Here is a 15,679-nt window from a genome sequence, read left to right as displayed (position 1 = left end):
CTTCATCGCCATCAGTACTGCACAGCCACATAATTCACGATCTTCATCATTCAAATTGTAGTATACTTCACAGGTGAGTACCCATATAGAATTTTATATGTTGTTTAAAATTACATAGGTTTAAGAGTATAGAAAGTATTTAAGAGCACATGAAGTGTTTGTAAGGAGTGTGGGAAAGGTTAATAAGAGAGTAGGTGGAAAGTTTATAGGAGTGTGGGGAAGTGTTTATAAAGCCTTAAAATATATATAAATAATAAAATACATAACCACTGCTACTTCGCGGATTTTCATCTATCACGAGGGTCTCTGGAATGTAACTCCTGAGATAAGTGAGGGATCACTGTAGTCCAATAGAAATATACCTTTTTTTTGTTCTTTAAGAAAATGGTATGTGTATAACCAAAAAGTGATTTAAAGAATATAAAACTAGTTTATTATCATAATATTACATATTAAAAGAAAGCAAAAAATGTATATGATCATTTCAAATATGCAAAAAATCATTTGGTAAAAGTCAAATAGATGTATAAATATATTTACTATTTTTATTGAAACCACAAAAATGCTATTTTAACCATTTTTTTAAAATGTATTTTATTGATTATGCTATTACAGTTGTCACATCTTACACCTTTTATTTCCTCTCGGCCCTTCACACAGCCTCCCACCAATTCCTCTCCTCTTTAGTTCATGTCCATGGGTCATACGTATAAGTTCTTTAGCTTCTACATTTCCTATACTATTCCTAACTTCCCCCTGTCTATTTTCTACTTACCGTTTATGCTTCTCATTCCCTGTACCTATTCCCCGCTTCTCCCCTCCCACTCCCTGCTGATAAGCCCTCCATGTGATCTTCCATTTCTGTGATTCTGTTCCTGTTCTAGTGTTTGCTTAGTTTGTTTTTTTTGTTTTAATTTAGGTTTGTTTGTTGACAGTTGTAAGTTTGTGGTCATTTACTGTTCATATTTTTTATCTTCGTTTTCTTAGATAAGTCCCTGTAATATTTCAAATAATAAGGGCTTGATGATGATGAACTCCTTTAACTTGACCCTATCTGAGAAGCACTTTATCTGCCCTTCAGTTCTAAATGATAGCTTTGCTGAAGAGAGTCATTTTGGATGTAGGTCCTTGCCTTTCATGACTTCAAATACTTCTTGACTTGGTGTGTCCTCCCTGGGGTCCAACTTTTCTGGGACTCTGAGCTTCCTGAACTCCTGCAAGTCTATTTCCTTTGCCAGATTGGGGAAGTCCTCCTTCATTATTTCTTCAAATAAGTTTTTCAATTTCTTGCTGTTTTCTCTGTTCCTCCTGGCACCCCTGTGATTTCAATGTTAGAACATTTGAAGTTGTCTCAGAGGTTCCTAATTCTTGTTTCTTCATTCTGTTCTAGTTGAATGTTTATTTCTTCCTTCTGCTCCAAATCATTGATCTGAGTCCCAGTTTCCTTCCCTTCACTGTTGGTTCCCTGTGCATGTTCCTTTATTCACTTTGCATAGCCTTCACTTTTTCTTCTATTTTGGGATCACACCCAACCACTTCTGTGAGTGTTTTGAACTCTGCATCTGATAGGTTGGCTATCTCTTCATTGCTTAGTTGTATTTTTTTCTGGAGCTTTGGACTGTTCTTTCATTTGGGCCATATTTCTTTGTCTCGATGGGTCTGTTATGTAGGAAGGGGCAGAGCATTAGGTATTCACCAGGACAGGACAACTCACATCACTGTGTTGTGATGCTGTATGTGCAGGAGGGGTCAGAGAGGGTATAATGCTGCTTGCCGAGCTCTTGACCAGCTTTCAGTCACTTCCTCCACTACCCACAAGCAATTGGACCCTTCTGGTGCTTATTCCCAGGTGGGTGGGTTTGTATGTTCTAGGACCCAGTGGGTCTCTCCAAAGAACTCTCCTTGGGACTGAGAGTTTCTCCCGTGACCAAAATCCCTACATATTTTTACAGTCAGAGCTTTTCAGGCTTCATTTCCCCACACTGGAACCCTGGGTTGTGAGATCTGTATCATTCCTTAGTTGTTCCTCCTGGTTTATCCACACTCAAATGTGGGAATCTCTGCTGTACTAGCCACCACCCTTACTGCGAGTCCTCTCTACCCCAGTTGCCAGTTCTCCACCCCTCCTACAGGCCTGATGAATATTTCTTCTTTAAAACTCCTTGGTTGTTGGACTTCCATACAGTGCAATTTTCTGGAAGTTCTGGTTATTTTTTGTTTTTAAATTTGTTGTTGTCCTTCTTTTGGTTGTGTGAGGAGGCAAAGTGTATCTACCTATGCCTCCTTGTTGGCCAGAAGTCTCAATCTTCTCAAATTTATTATGACTTGTTTTGTGACCTAACATGTGGTCTATCCTAGAAAATGTTCCATGTGCACTTTTAAAAAAAGTATATTCTACAGCTTTTGGGTGAAATATTCTAAAAATATCAATTAAATTTATCTGGTCTAATGTGTCATTTAAGGATGCTATTTCCTTGTTGAGTTTCTGTCTAGATGACCCAGTCATTGATGCCACTACTACTCCACTACTATGACTATATTGTCAACCTCTCCCTTTATTTTTTTTAATTAATCTTTTTTTTTTATTTTAATCATTGTTCAAGTACATTTTTCTCCCCCCTACTCCCATTCCAGCCCACCCACCCAACCCTCCCCCCTTCCCCCCATTACCCCCCACCCCTACTTTTTGTCCATGTGTCCTCCAAATTTGTTCCTGTAATCCCTACCCATTCCCCCCCTGGAATTCCCTCTTCTCTCCCCTCTGGCCGCTGTCAGGCTATCCCCTATTTCAGTGTCTTTGGTTATATTTTGCTAGTTTTTGTTTTGTTTTGTTTTGTTGTTTAGATTCCTGTTAAAGGTGATATCATGTGGTATTTGTCTTTCACTGCCTGGCTTGTTTCACTTAGCATAATGCTTTCCAGCTCCATCCATGCTGTTGCAAAGGGTATGAGCTCCTTCTTTCTTTCTGCTGCATAGAATTCCATTGTGTAAATGTACCATAGTTTTTTGATCCATTCATTTACTGATGGGCATCTAGGTTGCTTCCAGCACCTAGCTATTGTAAATTGTGCTGCTATGAACATCGGGGTGCAAAGGTTCTTTTGTATTGGTGTTTTAGTGTTCTTAGGATAGAGTCCCAGCAATGGAATTGCTGGGTCATAAGGCAGATCCATTTTTAGTTTTCTGAGGAAGTTCCAAACTGCTTTCCATAATGGTTGTACCAGTCTGCAGTCCTACCAACAGTGCACTAGGGACCCCCTTTCTCCACATCCTCTCCAACACTTGTTGTTTGTTGCTTTGTTTATGATGGCCATTCTGACTGGTGTGAAGTGGTATCTCATTGTGGTTTAATCTGCATCTCTCTGATGGCTAGCGATATTGAGCATCGCTTCATGTGTCTTTGGATTTTCTGTATGTCCTCCTTGGAGAAGTGTCTGTTCAAGTCCTTTGCCCATTTTTTAATTGGGTTACTTGTCTTCTTAGAGTAGAGTCGTGTAAGTTCTTTATATATTTTGGAGATTAAACCCTTGTCTGAGGTATCATTGGCAAATATGTTTTCCCATACAGTTGGTTCTCTTTTTATTTTGATACTGTTTTCCTTAGCTGTGGAAAAGCTTTTAATTTTAATGAGGTCCCATTTGTTTATTCTTTCCTTTATGCCCCTTGCTCTAGGAGACAAGTCAGTGAAAAAGTTTCTGCGTAAAATATCTGAGATTTTCCTACCTACGTTCTCTTCTAGTACTTTAATGGTGTCACGCTTTATATTTAAGTCTTTTATCCACCTTGAATCTATTTTTGTATAAGGTCTAAGTTGGTGCTCGAGTTTCATTTTTTTGCACGTAGCTGTCCAATTCTCCCAACACCATTTGTTGAAGAGGCTATTTTTATTCCATTTTATGTTGCTGCTTCCTTTGTCAAATATTAATTGACCGTAGAGGCTTGGGTTTATTTCTGGGCTCTCTGTTCTGTTCCATTGGTCTATGTGCCTGTTTTTATGCCAGTACCAGGCTGTTTTGATTACAGTGGCCTTGTAGTATAGTTTAGTGTCAGGTATTGTGATTCCTCCTACTTTACTCTTCTTTCTCAAAATTGCAGGCAGCTATTCAGGGTCGTTTATGGTTCCATATAAATTGTTGAAGTGTTTGTTCTATGTCTGTGAAATAAGCCATTGGTACTTTAACAGGTATTGCATTGAATGTGTAAATTGCTTTGGTAGTATGGACATTTTAATGATATTAATTCTTCCAATCCATGAACACGGTATATGTTTCCATTTGTTTGTGTCTTCCTTGATTTCTCTCCTCAGTGTTATGTAGTTTTCTGAATACAGGTCTTTTACCTCTTTGGTTAGGTTTATTCCTAGGTATTTTATTTTCCTTTTTGCTATTTCAAATGGAATTTTTTTCTTGATTTCTGCTTCTGCTGTTTCATTGTTGGTGTACAGAAATGCCTTTGATTTCTGGATATTGACTTTGTATCCCGCTGTTTTAACCAAATTCATTTATTAGGTCAAGCAGTTTTTTGGTGGAGTCTATAGGATTTTCTATGTACACTATCATGTCATCTGCGAACAGTGACAGTTTTGTTTCCTCCTTTCCGATTTGGATTCCTTTTATTTCTTTTTCTTGTCTGATTGCTGTGGCTAGAACTTCCAGTACTATATGGAATAGAAGTGGTGAAAGTGGACATCCTTGTCTTGTTCCTGTTCTTAGTGGAAAAGATTTTAATTTTTGCCCATTGAGTATAATGTTGGCTGTAGGTTTCTCATATATGGCCTTTATTATGTTGAGGAATGCTCCCTCTATTCCCACTTTACTGAGTGTTTTTATCATAAATGGGTGCTGTACCTTATCAAATGCTTTTTCTGCATCTATTGATATGATCATGTGGTTTTTGTCTTTGCTTTTGTTTATGTGATGTATTACATTTAGTGATTTGCGAATATTGTACCATCCTTGCATACCTGGAATGAATCCCACTTGGTCATGGTGTATGATCTTCTTAATGTACTGTTGGATGCAGTTTGCCAGTATCTTGTTGAGGATTTTAGCGTCAATGTTCATCAGTGATATTGGCCTGTAGTTTTCTTTCTTCGTTGTGTCTTTATCTGGTTTTGGAATTAAGATGCTGTTGGCCTCATAAAAAGAGTTTGGGAGTCTTCCATCTTTTTGGATTTTTTGAAATAGTCTGTGAAGGATCGGTGTTAGTTCTTCCTTAAATGCTTTGTAGAATTCTCCTGTGAAACCATCTGGTCCAGGGCTTTTGTGTGTTGGGAGTTTTTTGATTACTGCTTCAATTTCTTTTGCTGTTATTGGATTGTTCAGGCTTTCTGCTTCCATTTTGTTGAGTTTGGGGAGGTTATATTTTTCTAGAAGTTTGTCCATTTCATCTAGGTTTTCAAATTTCTTGGCATACAGCTCTTTGTAGTAATTTGTTACAATCCTTTGTATTTCTGTGGTATCTGTTGTAATCTCTCCTCTTTCATTTCTGATTGTGTTTATTTGGGTTTTCTCTCTTTTTTTCTTGATGAGTCTGCTTAAAGGCTTGTCGATTTTGTTTATCTTTTCAAAGAACCAACTCTTGGATTCATTGATCTTTAGAATTGTGCTTTTAGTCTCTATGTCATTTAATTCTGCTCTGATCTTGGTTATTTCCTTCCTTCTGCTTGCTCTGGGCTGTCTTTGTTGTTGTTCCTCGAGTTCTTGTAGACGTAGGGTTAGGTTGTTTGTTTGAAATGTTTCTAACTTTTTTAGGTGGGCCTGTATTGCTATGATCTTCCCTCTCAGGACTGCCTTGGCTGTGTCCCATAAGTTTTGGGTTGCTGTGAGTTCGTTTTCATTTGTTTCCAAAAACCGTTTGATTTCTTCCCTAATATCATTCTTGACCCATTCATTGTTTAATAGCATACTGTTTAATCTCCATGAATTTGAGTGTTTTGGGTTTTTTTCCTTGGGGTTGGTTTCTAGTTTCAGTCCCTTGTGATCCGAGAAATTGCTTGGTATGATTTCAATTTTTTTGAAATTGTTGAGGCTTGTTTTGTGTCCTATCATGTGGTCAATCTTTGAAAATGTTCCATGTACATTTGAAAAAAAATGTGTATTTAGCTTCTTTGGGATGGAGGGTTCTGTAAATATCAGTAAAGCCCAGTTCGTCTAGTGTATTGTTCAATGCCTCAATATCTTTGTTGATATTTTGTTTGGAAGATCTGTCCATTTTTGATATAGGGGTGTTAAAATCCCCCACAATAATTGTGTTGCTGTCCATATCTTTCTTGAAGTCCTCTAAGATTTTCTTTATGTATTTGGGTGCTCCTATGTTGGGTGCATATATATTTACAATATTTATGTCTTCTTGATGGATTCTTCCCTTGAGTATTATGAAATGACCTTCTGGGTCTCTCTTTATGGACCTTCTTTGGAAGTCTATTTTGTCAGATATGAGTATTGCTACCCCGGCTTTTTTTCCTGTCCATTTGCTTGGAAAATTTGTTTCCAGCCCTTCACTTTCAACCTGTGCAGATCTTTTATCCTGAGGTGGGTCTCTTGTAGACAGCATATGTGTGGGTCATGTTTTCTTATCCAATCAGCTATTCTATGTCTTTTGATTGGAGCATTTAATCCATTTACCTTTAAGGTTATTATTGATAGGTACTTATTCATTGCCTTTTATGTACGTGTGATCCTCTCTGACTCTCTCTTTTCCTTTCTTTCCTTAAAGCAGTCCCTTCAGCATCTCTTACAGAGCTGGTTTAGTGGAGGTGTATTCTTTTAGACTTCTTTTGTCTGAGAAGCTTCTTATTTGGCCTTCTATCTTAATTGAGAGCCTTGCTGGGTAAAGTAGTCGTGGTTGCAGGCCTCTGGTTCTCATTACTTGGATTATTTCTTGCCATTCTCTTCTGGCTTGGAGTGTTTCCATTGAGAAGTCAGCTGTTAGCCTTATTGGGGCCCCCCTTGTATGTTACTTCCTTTTTCTCCCTTGCTGCCTTTAAGATTCTCTCTTTGTCTTGAAATTTTGCCATTTTAATTACGATGTGTCTTGGGGTGGGCCTCTTTGGGTTCCTCTTGATTGGGACTCTCTGTGTTTCCTGTATTTGTGTGACTTTTTGTCTCATCGAATTAGGGAAGTTTTCCATCATCACTTGTTCAACTAGGTTTTCTATCCCTTGTTCTTCTTCTTCTCCTTCTGGTATCCCTATTATGCGGATATTATTACGTTTCATATTGTCTTGCATTTCTCTTAATCCCTCTTCATTTTTTCTGAGCCTCTTTTCCTTTTCTTGCTCTTTCTGGGTGTTTTCTTCTATTTTGTCCTCTAGCTCGCTGATCCGATCTTCTGCTTCATCGATCCTGCTTTTCATTCCTTCTATTGTGTTCTTCAGTTCAGAAATTGTATTCTTCATTTCCTCTTGGCCCTTGTTGAGAGTTTCTATTTCCTTTTTTATGCTGATGTAGTTTTCGTTGAGTTCATTGTAGCTTCCCTGTAGTTTCTCGTAGCTCATTGTGAGCTCATTGAGCTTCCTGACAATCACTGCTTTGAATTCAATATCTGATAGTTGAATTGCCTCTGTTTCATTCAGCATTCTTTTTGAGGCTTCCTCCTTTCCTTTCATTTGGGGATTATTTCTTTGTCTTCCCATTGTTTGTGGGACTCTTCTTGTTCGCCTCAGCTTCTTATATTGATCTGTTCTGGCTCCCTGGGTTTATGATGTGAACTTCTTGAGTAGAGTAGCAGTAAGTTTCAGTGGTGCTGTTTCCTTGACCCCCCACGCTCGCTGGTCTTGGGCTGTCGTTTAAGTTGGCTTTGTGTTTGCCTTTGGGTTTTGATTGTTGTTGAGTCTTTCTTTGGTGGTTCCTTCCTGCCAGCTGGTTAAATGTGGGTCACTCTGTCCACCACCTTCTGTATTTTGCTGTGCTGGTGAGGGCAGGTTGTGTTGAAGCTGGATCTTTTGTGTGTACAAGGTTTAAAGAAATCTTGTTCAGTTGTTTGTATTGGGTACTGTCTGTACTGTTTAGTTGTATTTCCAGATAAGTCCTGGATTGAGGTTTGTGTGGTTACTACTCCCTCCTTCACCTTCTTCTGCTGCTGTTAGTGGTTCCTTTGTTGTTGGGTTTCCTCTTCCAGTGGGTATCCTGGTGTTCACCTCCTCCACCTATTCTTTTTTGTCTTGTTGTAGCACTCCCCTAAGGATCTGTTCTTTGTTCTTTCGGTTCTGCCACAATCCTTGGTCCTCTGTTTTCAAAAATGCTGAAATATGTTGGTTGCTTGCCTTTCTACTCCATAGATTGGTCAGGATTTTCTCCCCTGAGCAGAGGAGAGCCAAATCTGCTCCTTCCTACTCCGACACCATCTTGCAACCTCTCCCTTTATATCTGTCAATATTTGCTTTATATATTTGGTTGCTCCTATGTTGGGTATGTAAATGTTCACCAGTGTTATTTCCTCTTGTTTGATTGATCTCTTTATTGTTATGAAATGTCCTTTTGTCTTGTTACAGTCTTTGTTTTAAAGTTCATTTTGTCAAATGTAAGTATTACTATCCCAGCATTTTTTGTTGTTTCCATTTGTATAAAATATCTTTATCCATCCCTTTACTCTCATTTTGTGTATGTCTTTCAATCTAAAGTGAGTCTCTTATAGGCAGCATATGTATGAATCTTGTCTTTTAATCATTCATCCACTTTATGTATTTTGATTGAAGCATTTAGTCCACTTACATTTAAACTAATTATTGACAGGTATATAGTTATTGCCATTTTATTAATTATATTCTGATTTTTTCTAGTTCTCTGTTCATTTCATATTGTCTTATTCTTTTCTCTTTTATAACTTTCTATAGTGTTATGTTTGGTTTTCTTTCTTTGTTATAAATTTTTAGTTTGCAGTTACCACATGCTTCAAATATATTGTTACATTTATAGTGGTCTATTTTAAGTTGATGGTCACCTCATTTTTTTATTTATTGATTTTAAAGAGAGGGGAGGAGAGAGAGAGACATCACTTTGTTGTTCCACTTATTTATGTATTCATTGGTTGACTCTACTATGTTTCCTGATGGAGATCAAACACACAGCCTTGGCATATCTGGACGATGCTTTAACCAGCTGAACTACCTAGGCAAAGCAATTTTGAATATATTCTAAAATCACTATCATTTTTACTTACCCCCTTCATCTTTATGTTTTTGTCATTATTTCTTACTTCTTTTGCATGTGTGCTTGTGTGTATCCCTCAACTTATTGTTGTAATTACATGATCTATTTTTGTCTCTCAACTTTTGTATTAGTTTTATAGTTGGTTGGTTCACTGCTTTTATTATGTGTGAGCCTTTGTCAGTGAGAATTTTTTCTTTCTTATACTTTCTTATTCATACCTTTTATCTTTTCTTCTTCAAGTCCTTTTAATATTTCTTGTAATTATGGTTTACTGTGACCTCACTTTTTTTTTCATCCTCACCCAAGGACATGCTTATTGATTTTAGAGAGAGGGGAAGAGTGGGAAAAAGAAAGAGAAACATTGGATGATTGCCTCTTGTACATGCCCCAACCAGGGACCAAACCCACCACCTAAACACATGCCCTCACCAGGAATTGTACCTATGACCTTACAATTTATGGCACGACACTCCAACCAACTAAGAAATACCACTCAGAGCTACTGTGACCTCACTTGTTAATGGATATAAGAATTGTTGATTTTGCATTTAGTTCAGATTTTATTTGTTGTTCATATGAAGTGGTGACTTCTAAGTTCATATGCCAGACCAAAACATAAAAGTCAAACAGTTTTCTTTTTGTAAGATTTTATTTATTTATGTTTAGAGAGAAGGGAAGGGAGGGAGAAAGAGAGAAAGAGAGAGAAACATCCATCAGCTGCCTCTCACATGTGCCCTGACCAGTAATGGAACCTGCAATCCAGGCATGTGCCAGACCAGGAATCAAACTGGTGACCTTTTGCATTGCAGGACCACCCAACCAACTGAGCCACACCAGTCAAATCTTTTCCTTATACTCATAAAAGTGATAAAGAATATGGTAGAAAATGTTTATTTTACTCTAGCCCACTCCATTTAATTTTTACTCCTCCATCTTCATTCATTTCAGAACTGAATTTTGCCAACCCTACACGTTCACTTTAGGACTACCACTTCCAGCCTCACCCTTCAGCCTCTATCTTACAATTCATCCCTCCAGCCTCTCACTTCTATCCTTAGTGCTAACCCACTTTTCAGAAGAGATAAGGTCACTCCACCTCTTGGTATCATTATGATCTTGGTGAATACCTATAGCCTGATTGCTGTATACCAGTTGTGAGAATTAGTGACACATCAGAATAGTCTGGCAGCCATGCTGGGCTCTCCCTCTAACTGGCATGCTTCTCAGAAATGACAAAGCAGGGAGCTCAGCCTACTAGCAAAGAGCTGCAGGCTGCAGCAGATCCTTATGGCTTCCCTCTCTAAATGCAGGTGGGAAAAGCCATTGTGTATACACACCCTTGTGCAGACTCCCCACAAGCCTCCAGTAAAACTCAAGTATATGAAGTAGTGGTTATCAGAATGTCTAGTTCCTTATCCATACCACTTAACAAACTTCTGCTGTAATTAAGTACTGTGTTCACCCTTTCCATTTTCCACCAGATAATCTTGCTAGCTCCCTGCTGTCTTAGCTTAAAATTAGAATAATTTTTAAACATATTACATGTTTTTATTATTAAATTAATGCATGTCATTGCAGTAAATTTGGAAAAGACAGAAGTATAAAGAAGATAAAAATCACCTGTGTGATATTGTGATTTAAGACAAATATGTATTTGGCCTTCTCCCATTTCTGGTACAAAACTCCTGAAACACTTGGAACTTCCTAAATGAGGAGAGCAATAAAGTTGTCTTTTGTTATAATGAGGTGACTTTTGGACTGCATCTAAGGATGGGCACTAGTTGCCAGTATAGTCAATCTTAGTGTGATTAGAGGGTTGGAACTTTCAGTCCCCCATTCTCCTCTTTCTCCCACCACCTCCAAGGAGGAAAAAGGAACTGGAGATTTAATTCAATCACCAGTATCCAATGACAATTAATTATGCACATGTAATGAAGCCTCCATTAAAACTCAAAAAGACAGGGTTGGGAGAGCTTCTGGAGTTGGTGAACCTGTAGAGATTTGAGGAGAATGGTGTTCAGGGAGCATGCAAGTTCTGAACTCCTTCCCACACACCTTGACATCTCTTTCATCTCACTATTATCTAGTAAGTAAACTGTTTTCCTGAGTTTGTGAGCCACTCTAGCAAATTAACCAAACCCAAACCAGGGAATCATGGGAACCTCTAATTTATAGCCAGTTGATCAGAAGCACAGGTGACAAGCTAGACTTGTGATTAGCATCTAAAGTGAAAGGGAGTCTTAATTTTCTTTTTATCTTCACCTAAAGACATTTTTTCATTGCTTCTAGGGAGAGAGAGAAACAATTGACATGAGAAAGAAACATCAATTGGTTGCCTCCTGTATGCTCCCAGATCTGGACTGAACCTGCAGCCTAGGCACGTGCCCCAACTGGGAATCAAACTTGCAAGCCTTCTGTTACAGGATGATGCTCCATCCAACTGAGCCACACCAGCAAAGGCTGAAGTGAAGGATAGTCTTTTGGGTCTGAGCTCTTCACATACGGAGTATCCGGATAGATAGTGTTAACTTAAATCAAAGGCCTTTCAGAGTGAAAGGCAACAAGTATTTGAGATCAATAAGAATAACTGCTCCCCTGGCTGGAGTGGCTCGGTGGATTGAGTGCCTTTATAACAAACCAAAGGGTCACCAGTCTGATTCCCAGTCAGGGCACATACCTGGGTTACGATGGTCCGAGGTCCCCATTGGGGGATGCACAAGAGGCAACCACACATTGATGTTTCTCTCCCTCTCTTTCTCCCTCCCTTCCCCTCTGTCTAAAAATAAATAAATAAACTCTTTAAAAAAAAAGAATAACTGCTTTCTTGTTATCTTTTTTAGAGATTTTATTTATTATTTATTTATTTATGAGAGGGGAAGGGAGGGGAAAAAAGAGAAGAGAAGCATCAATTGGTTGCCTCTTATAAAGTGCCTCAATTGGGAACCAAACTGAAACCCAGGTACATGCCCTGACTGGAAACGGAACTGGTGACCTCTCACTTTGCAGTATGACACCCTACCAAAGGAGTCACACCAGTCAGGGCTTCTTGTTATCTTTTCAAAGAAATTTGCGGGGCACATGGTTAACCTATCCAAATGTTATTTTGCCTTTTTTTTTAACAGTTCAAAGATTTGAGGAATAAAATACAAGGTATTTCTTCCAGCATGGCAACTCCAGCTCCATTTTAAAGTAGCTCCATTTATTTTATTTTATTGTTTCAATTTTTCCTTCTTTTGACCAAAATCTTTACTTAAAAGTATTGCTGATCAATCACTGGAAAGCAGCACTGAGAGGTTAGTAAAAGCATCATAGTCAGGTAGCTCATTTTGGGTATGTCATCCGGTTGTTGGTTCCTCATAACCAGGAAGGTTCATTTCCAGGATGTCATGTCCCACAAAGGGAAAGTAGTTTTATTTATTTATGTTTTGGGGAGCTTTAGGCCACATTTGAACAAGAACACCAGAACAGAAGAAGGCTTTATCATCATGTTTTTTAAGGGCAACATCAGTAGTTTGTGAGGTTTCTCATACGAAAAAACTCATAAGATTTAGTGATCATCTCAAAATGTTGAGCCACCATTATCAGAGTGCTGTCTTTATAACATCGAGCTATATAAAACAAACAGTAATTTATAACAGCAAAAACATCTATAATTACAAATAAAAGGTTCAGTTCAATTTGAAGAACAGACCTGATCTAAGGAGGCAATACCTGAGGGCACTTATGTGAAGATGTTAAAGAACCATGAGATATCAATGGTACTGTATTCAATCATTTGAGCCTAGATTTTATCTAGTTTCATCTTTAATTTACCAGAGGTGTTTTATCCAAGTACAAGAGGTATTAACAACAGAGCAAACTCTACCTTACTTACCAAAGATATAATTAAGAGCAACTCTAATTTATATAAGAGAATTGACAGATTTTTTCCTAGTTGGCTATTGCTGTGGTGGTTATTGCAAGCAAAAAGTAATTTTTTCAAATCTGGTAACATTATTGGGGCTGATATCTCCAGGCATTAAATAACCCTGACTATGTGTTTAACTAGCTGTAGATTTTGACCTGTGAAGTAGGTTTAAAGATAATGCCCAATGTTATCTTTCCAGACAGAAATTAAAGAGAAAAGGGAAACAATAGCTATTATAGTGAGTGCTTTGCCTCTAATATTTTTTGTAAGGCAGGAAACAACTAAAGTAAGAGGCAAATAAAGGTGTAGATTATACAGGCCTTATCTGAAATCTTGGGTTAGGTGTCCACAACAGATGTCATCTGCTTCATTTCCTAGTAATTATAAAATTTCACTGTTGATTGAGCAGTCCAGTTAGGCAAAAGAGCTTTCTTTAAATTGGGAAACATGAATCCAAGAGTCAACACCTTTAAATTTGGTCACAGAGGGATCAGCTAAGAGTACCTGAAATTCTGGAAAAGATAAATGTTTTCATTTTATTTACAAAGGTATAATTTACCAAACTGCTGTAGGTCATAGGTAGTTGGGGAGGAAAAAATTCTTATATCTAGAAAGCAAAGATCAAAAACCAGTAACAATTACTATAAAAAAATGTCTAAATTTTTATTCATCTTTAATGATATGGTTCACTTAGTACCATATCATTAATTCTTGTTGATCTTGATCTTTTTGTTGGCAGTTTTGAATCCAGTTTTCCCTTAGAGTTCTGTAGCTCTTTACCCAGTTTAATGGTATGATCTAAAAGTTAATTAGAAATCTGTATTTTAGTATCAGAGTCTTCTTTGTGAATTTCTCTGAAGATGAAACATCTCCATAGAAACATTTTTGTAAAATCCTCAGAGTAAACAGTAATTATCTGTAAATGATTAAAAAGTACTTAAAAATGGCTATGGTTAAAGAACTGCTGAGAGTTCACATACATACATAACATACATACATACATACATACATACATATAAATAATGCAACATATTTAGTTATCCATTCCAGTCTTAAATAGTTTGAGCATATATAAAATTTTTTTCTCAAGATCACTCCCCCAAGAAGGTTCTGCAACACACATGAACCTTTTAATTTTGTCCTATCTCCTTTTTATTTTGAAATAATTGTTTTATTTTAGGATGAAACTATTTTCCTTTTTCTACTAAACTCCCTCTCCCCAAAAAACTTCTGTCCTTTATATTCTTCCCTCAACAAAAGTATATCTCCATACCTTATACCTTTCTCTACTAAAAGCATATTTTCCATACACAGTCATTTTTGTCTTATTCTAATTATTTTCTTGTAGTTTTGTAAAAAACCATAGCTCTTTTACAAATCAGTTTTGGAAAGGGAACTTATACAGCAGTCTGCATTTATAAAAGGCATCTTCTTTTTCCTTCAGTCTTTGCAGGCAATGTTTTGGTTAGTTCCTCTGTTTACATTTCAAAAACAAGATAAGAGTTACAACTTTTAGAGACAGAGAAAGACTAAGTTTTTTAGCATGATTTATTTGACAATGTTTCCTGTGTAAATTAAAATACCATATATACATTATTAATGTAAGTTCCCCTTTTATAAAGAGAGAGAGTAAATCTTTGAAGTGTTTTAGGGGGTCCTTCTGAAAAATTACAAATTTCTTAAAAATCTCAAAAATCAAAAAAATGACTACTTTTGAATCTTGGGAACTTTGTCAGATATATCAAAAGTTTTAAAACATTTGTTCAAATAAATTCATCAGTCATTGTAGAACAATACTTAATAAAATAATAATTACCTATTTAACTAAAATGATAATAAAATATTTCAAAGACAAATACAGAGGTTGTAAACAAAATTTTAGCTCTTTTAATAGGAGACTCAGTTTTCTTAAGCAATTAAAGACCTTATGATAAAGGGTACAGGAAATTATTTAAATAAAACATAAAATCTTTGTTTTCCCTTTATAATATCTTATTAATGGCATACTAGTAATATAGAAAATTTTTGTTATTTTAACAGAGAAATAATATTAAATTTTAGCTTTACATAAGCACATCATTGATATTAAAGCTTAATTTAATTTTTTAAAAGATTTTATTTATTTATTTTTAGAGAGGGAAGGGAGGGAGAAAGAGAGAAAGAGAGAATGCCAATGTGTGGTTGCTGGGGGCCATGGCCTGCAACCCAGGCATGTGCCCTGACTGGGAATCAAACCTGCGATGCTTTGGTTCGTAGCCCACGCTCAATCCACTGAGCTATACCAGCCAGGGCTTAATTTAATTTTTTAAAAACACTAGCAATAGCAATTTAGTCATTTAACTTTAGTCAGCTTAATTATAAGAGGTAAAATTCTCTTTTCTCTCTTTCCATTCTGAAATAATCAGGAACAAATTATTTTCATCTCCCTTAATGAAAACACCTCTCCATACCTTATGCCATCTATTATTCAAAACACATATTAATTCTTTCACCCTGGCCAGGTAGCTTGGCTAGCTAGAACATCATCCCATACATCAAAATGTTGTGGGTTCAATTCCTGGTTAGTACACATACTAAGTTACAGATTCCAACCCTGGTCAGGGCGCATGCGGGAGGCAGT

The 15,679-nt window shown here is 37.0% G+C and overlaps 1 long non-coding RNA gene across 1 annotated transcript; it reads left to right on the top strand.

Moving 5' to 3' along the window:
• On the top strand, positions 1-6,944 carry LOC118498182. Its single transcript, XR_004900703.1, has 3 exons — positions 1-77; positions 4,166-4,171; positions 6,934-6,944. It is a non-coding gene; the product is annotated as an uncharacterized LOC118498182 (long non-coding RNA).
• The last annotated feature ends 8,735 nt before the right edge of the window (positions 6,945-15,679 follow it).

This window comes from Phyllostomus discolor, chromosome 14 (assembly GCF_004126475.2).
Source record: "Phyllostomus discolor isolate MPI-MPIP mPhyDis1 chromosome 14, mPhyDis1.pri.v3, whole genome shotgun sequence".
Lineage (NCBI taxonomy): Eukaryota > Metazoa > Chordata > Mammalia > Chiroptera > Phyllostomidae > Phyllostomus > Phyllostomus discolor.
The sequence above is the reverse complement of the archived record's forward strand: the minus strand, read 5'-3'. Positions and strand labels throughout refer to the sequence as shown.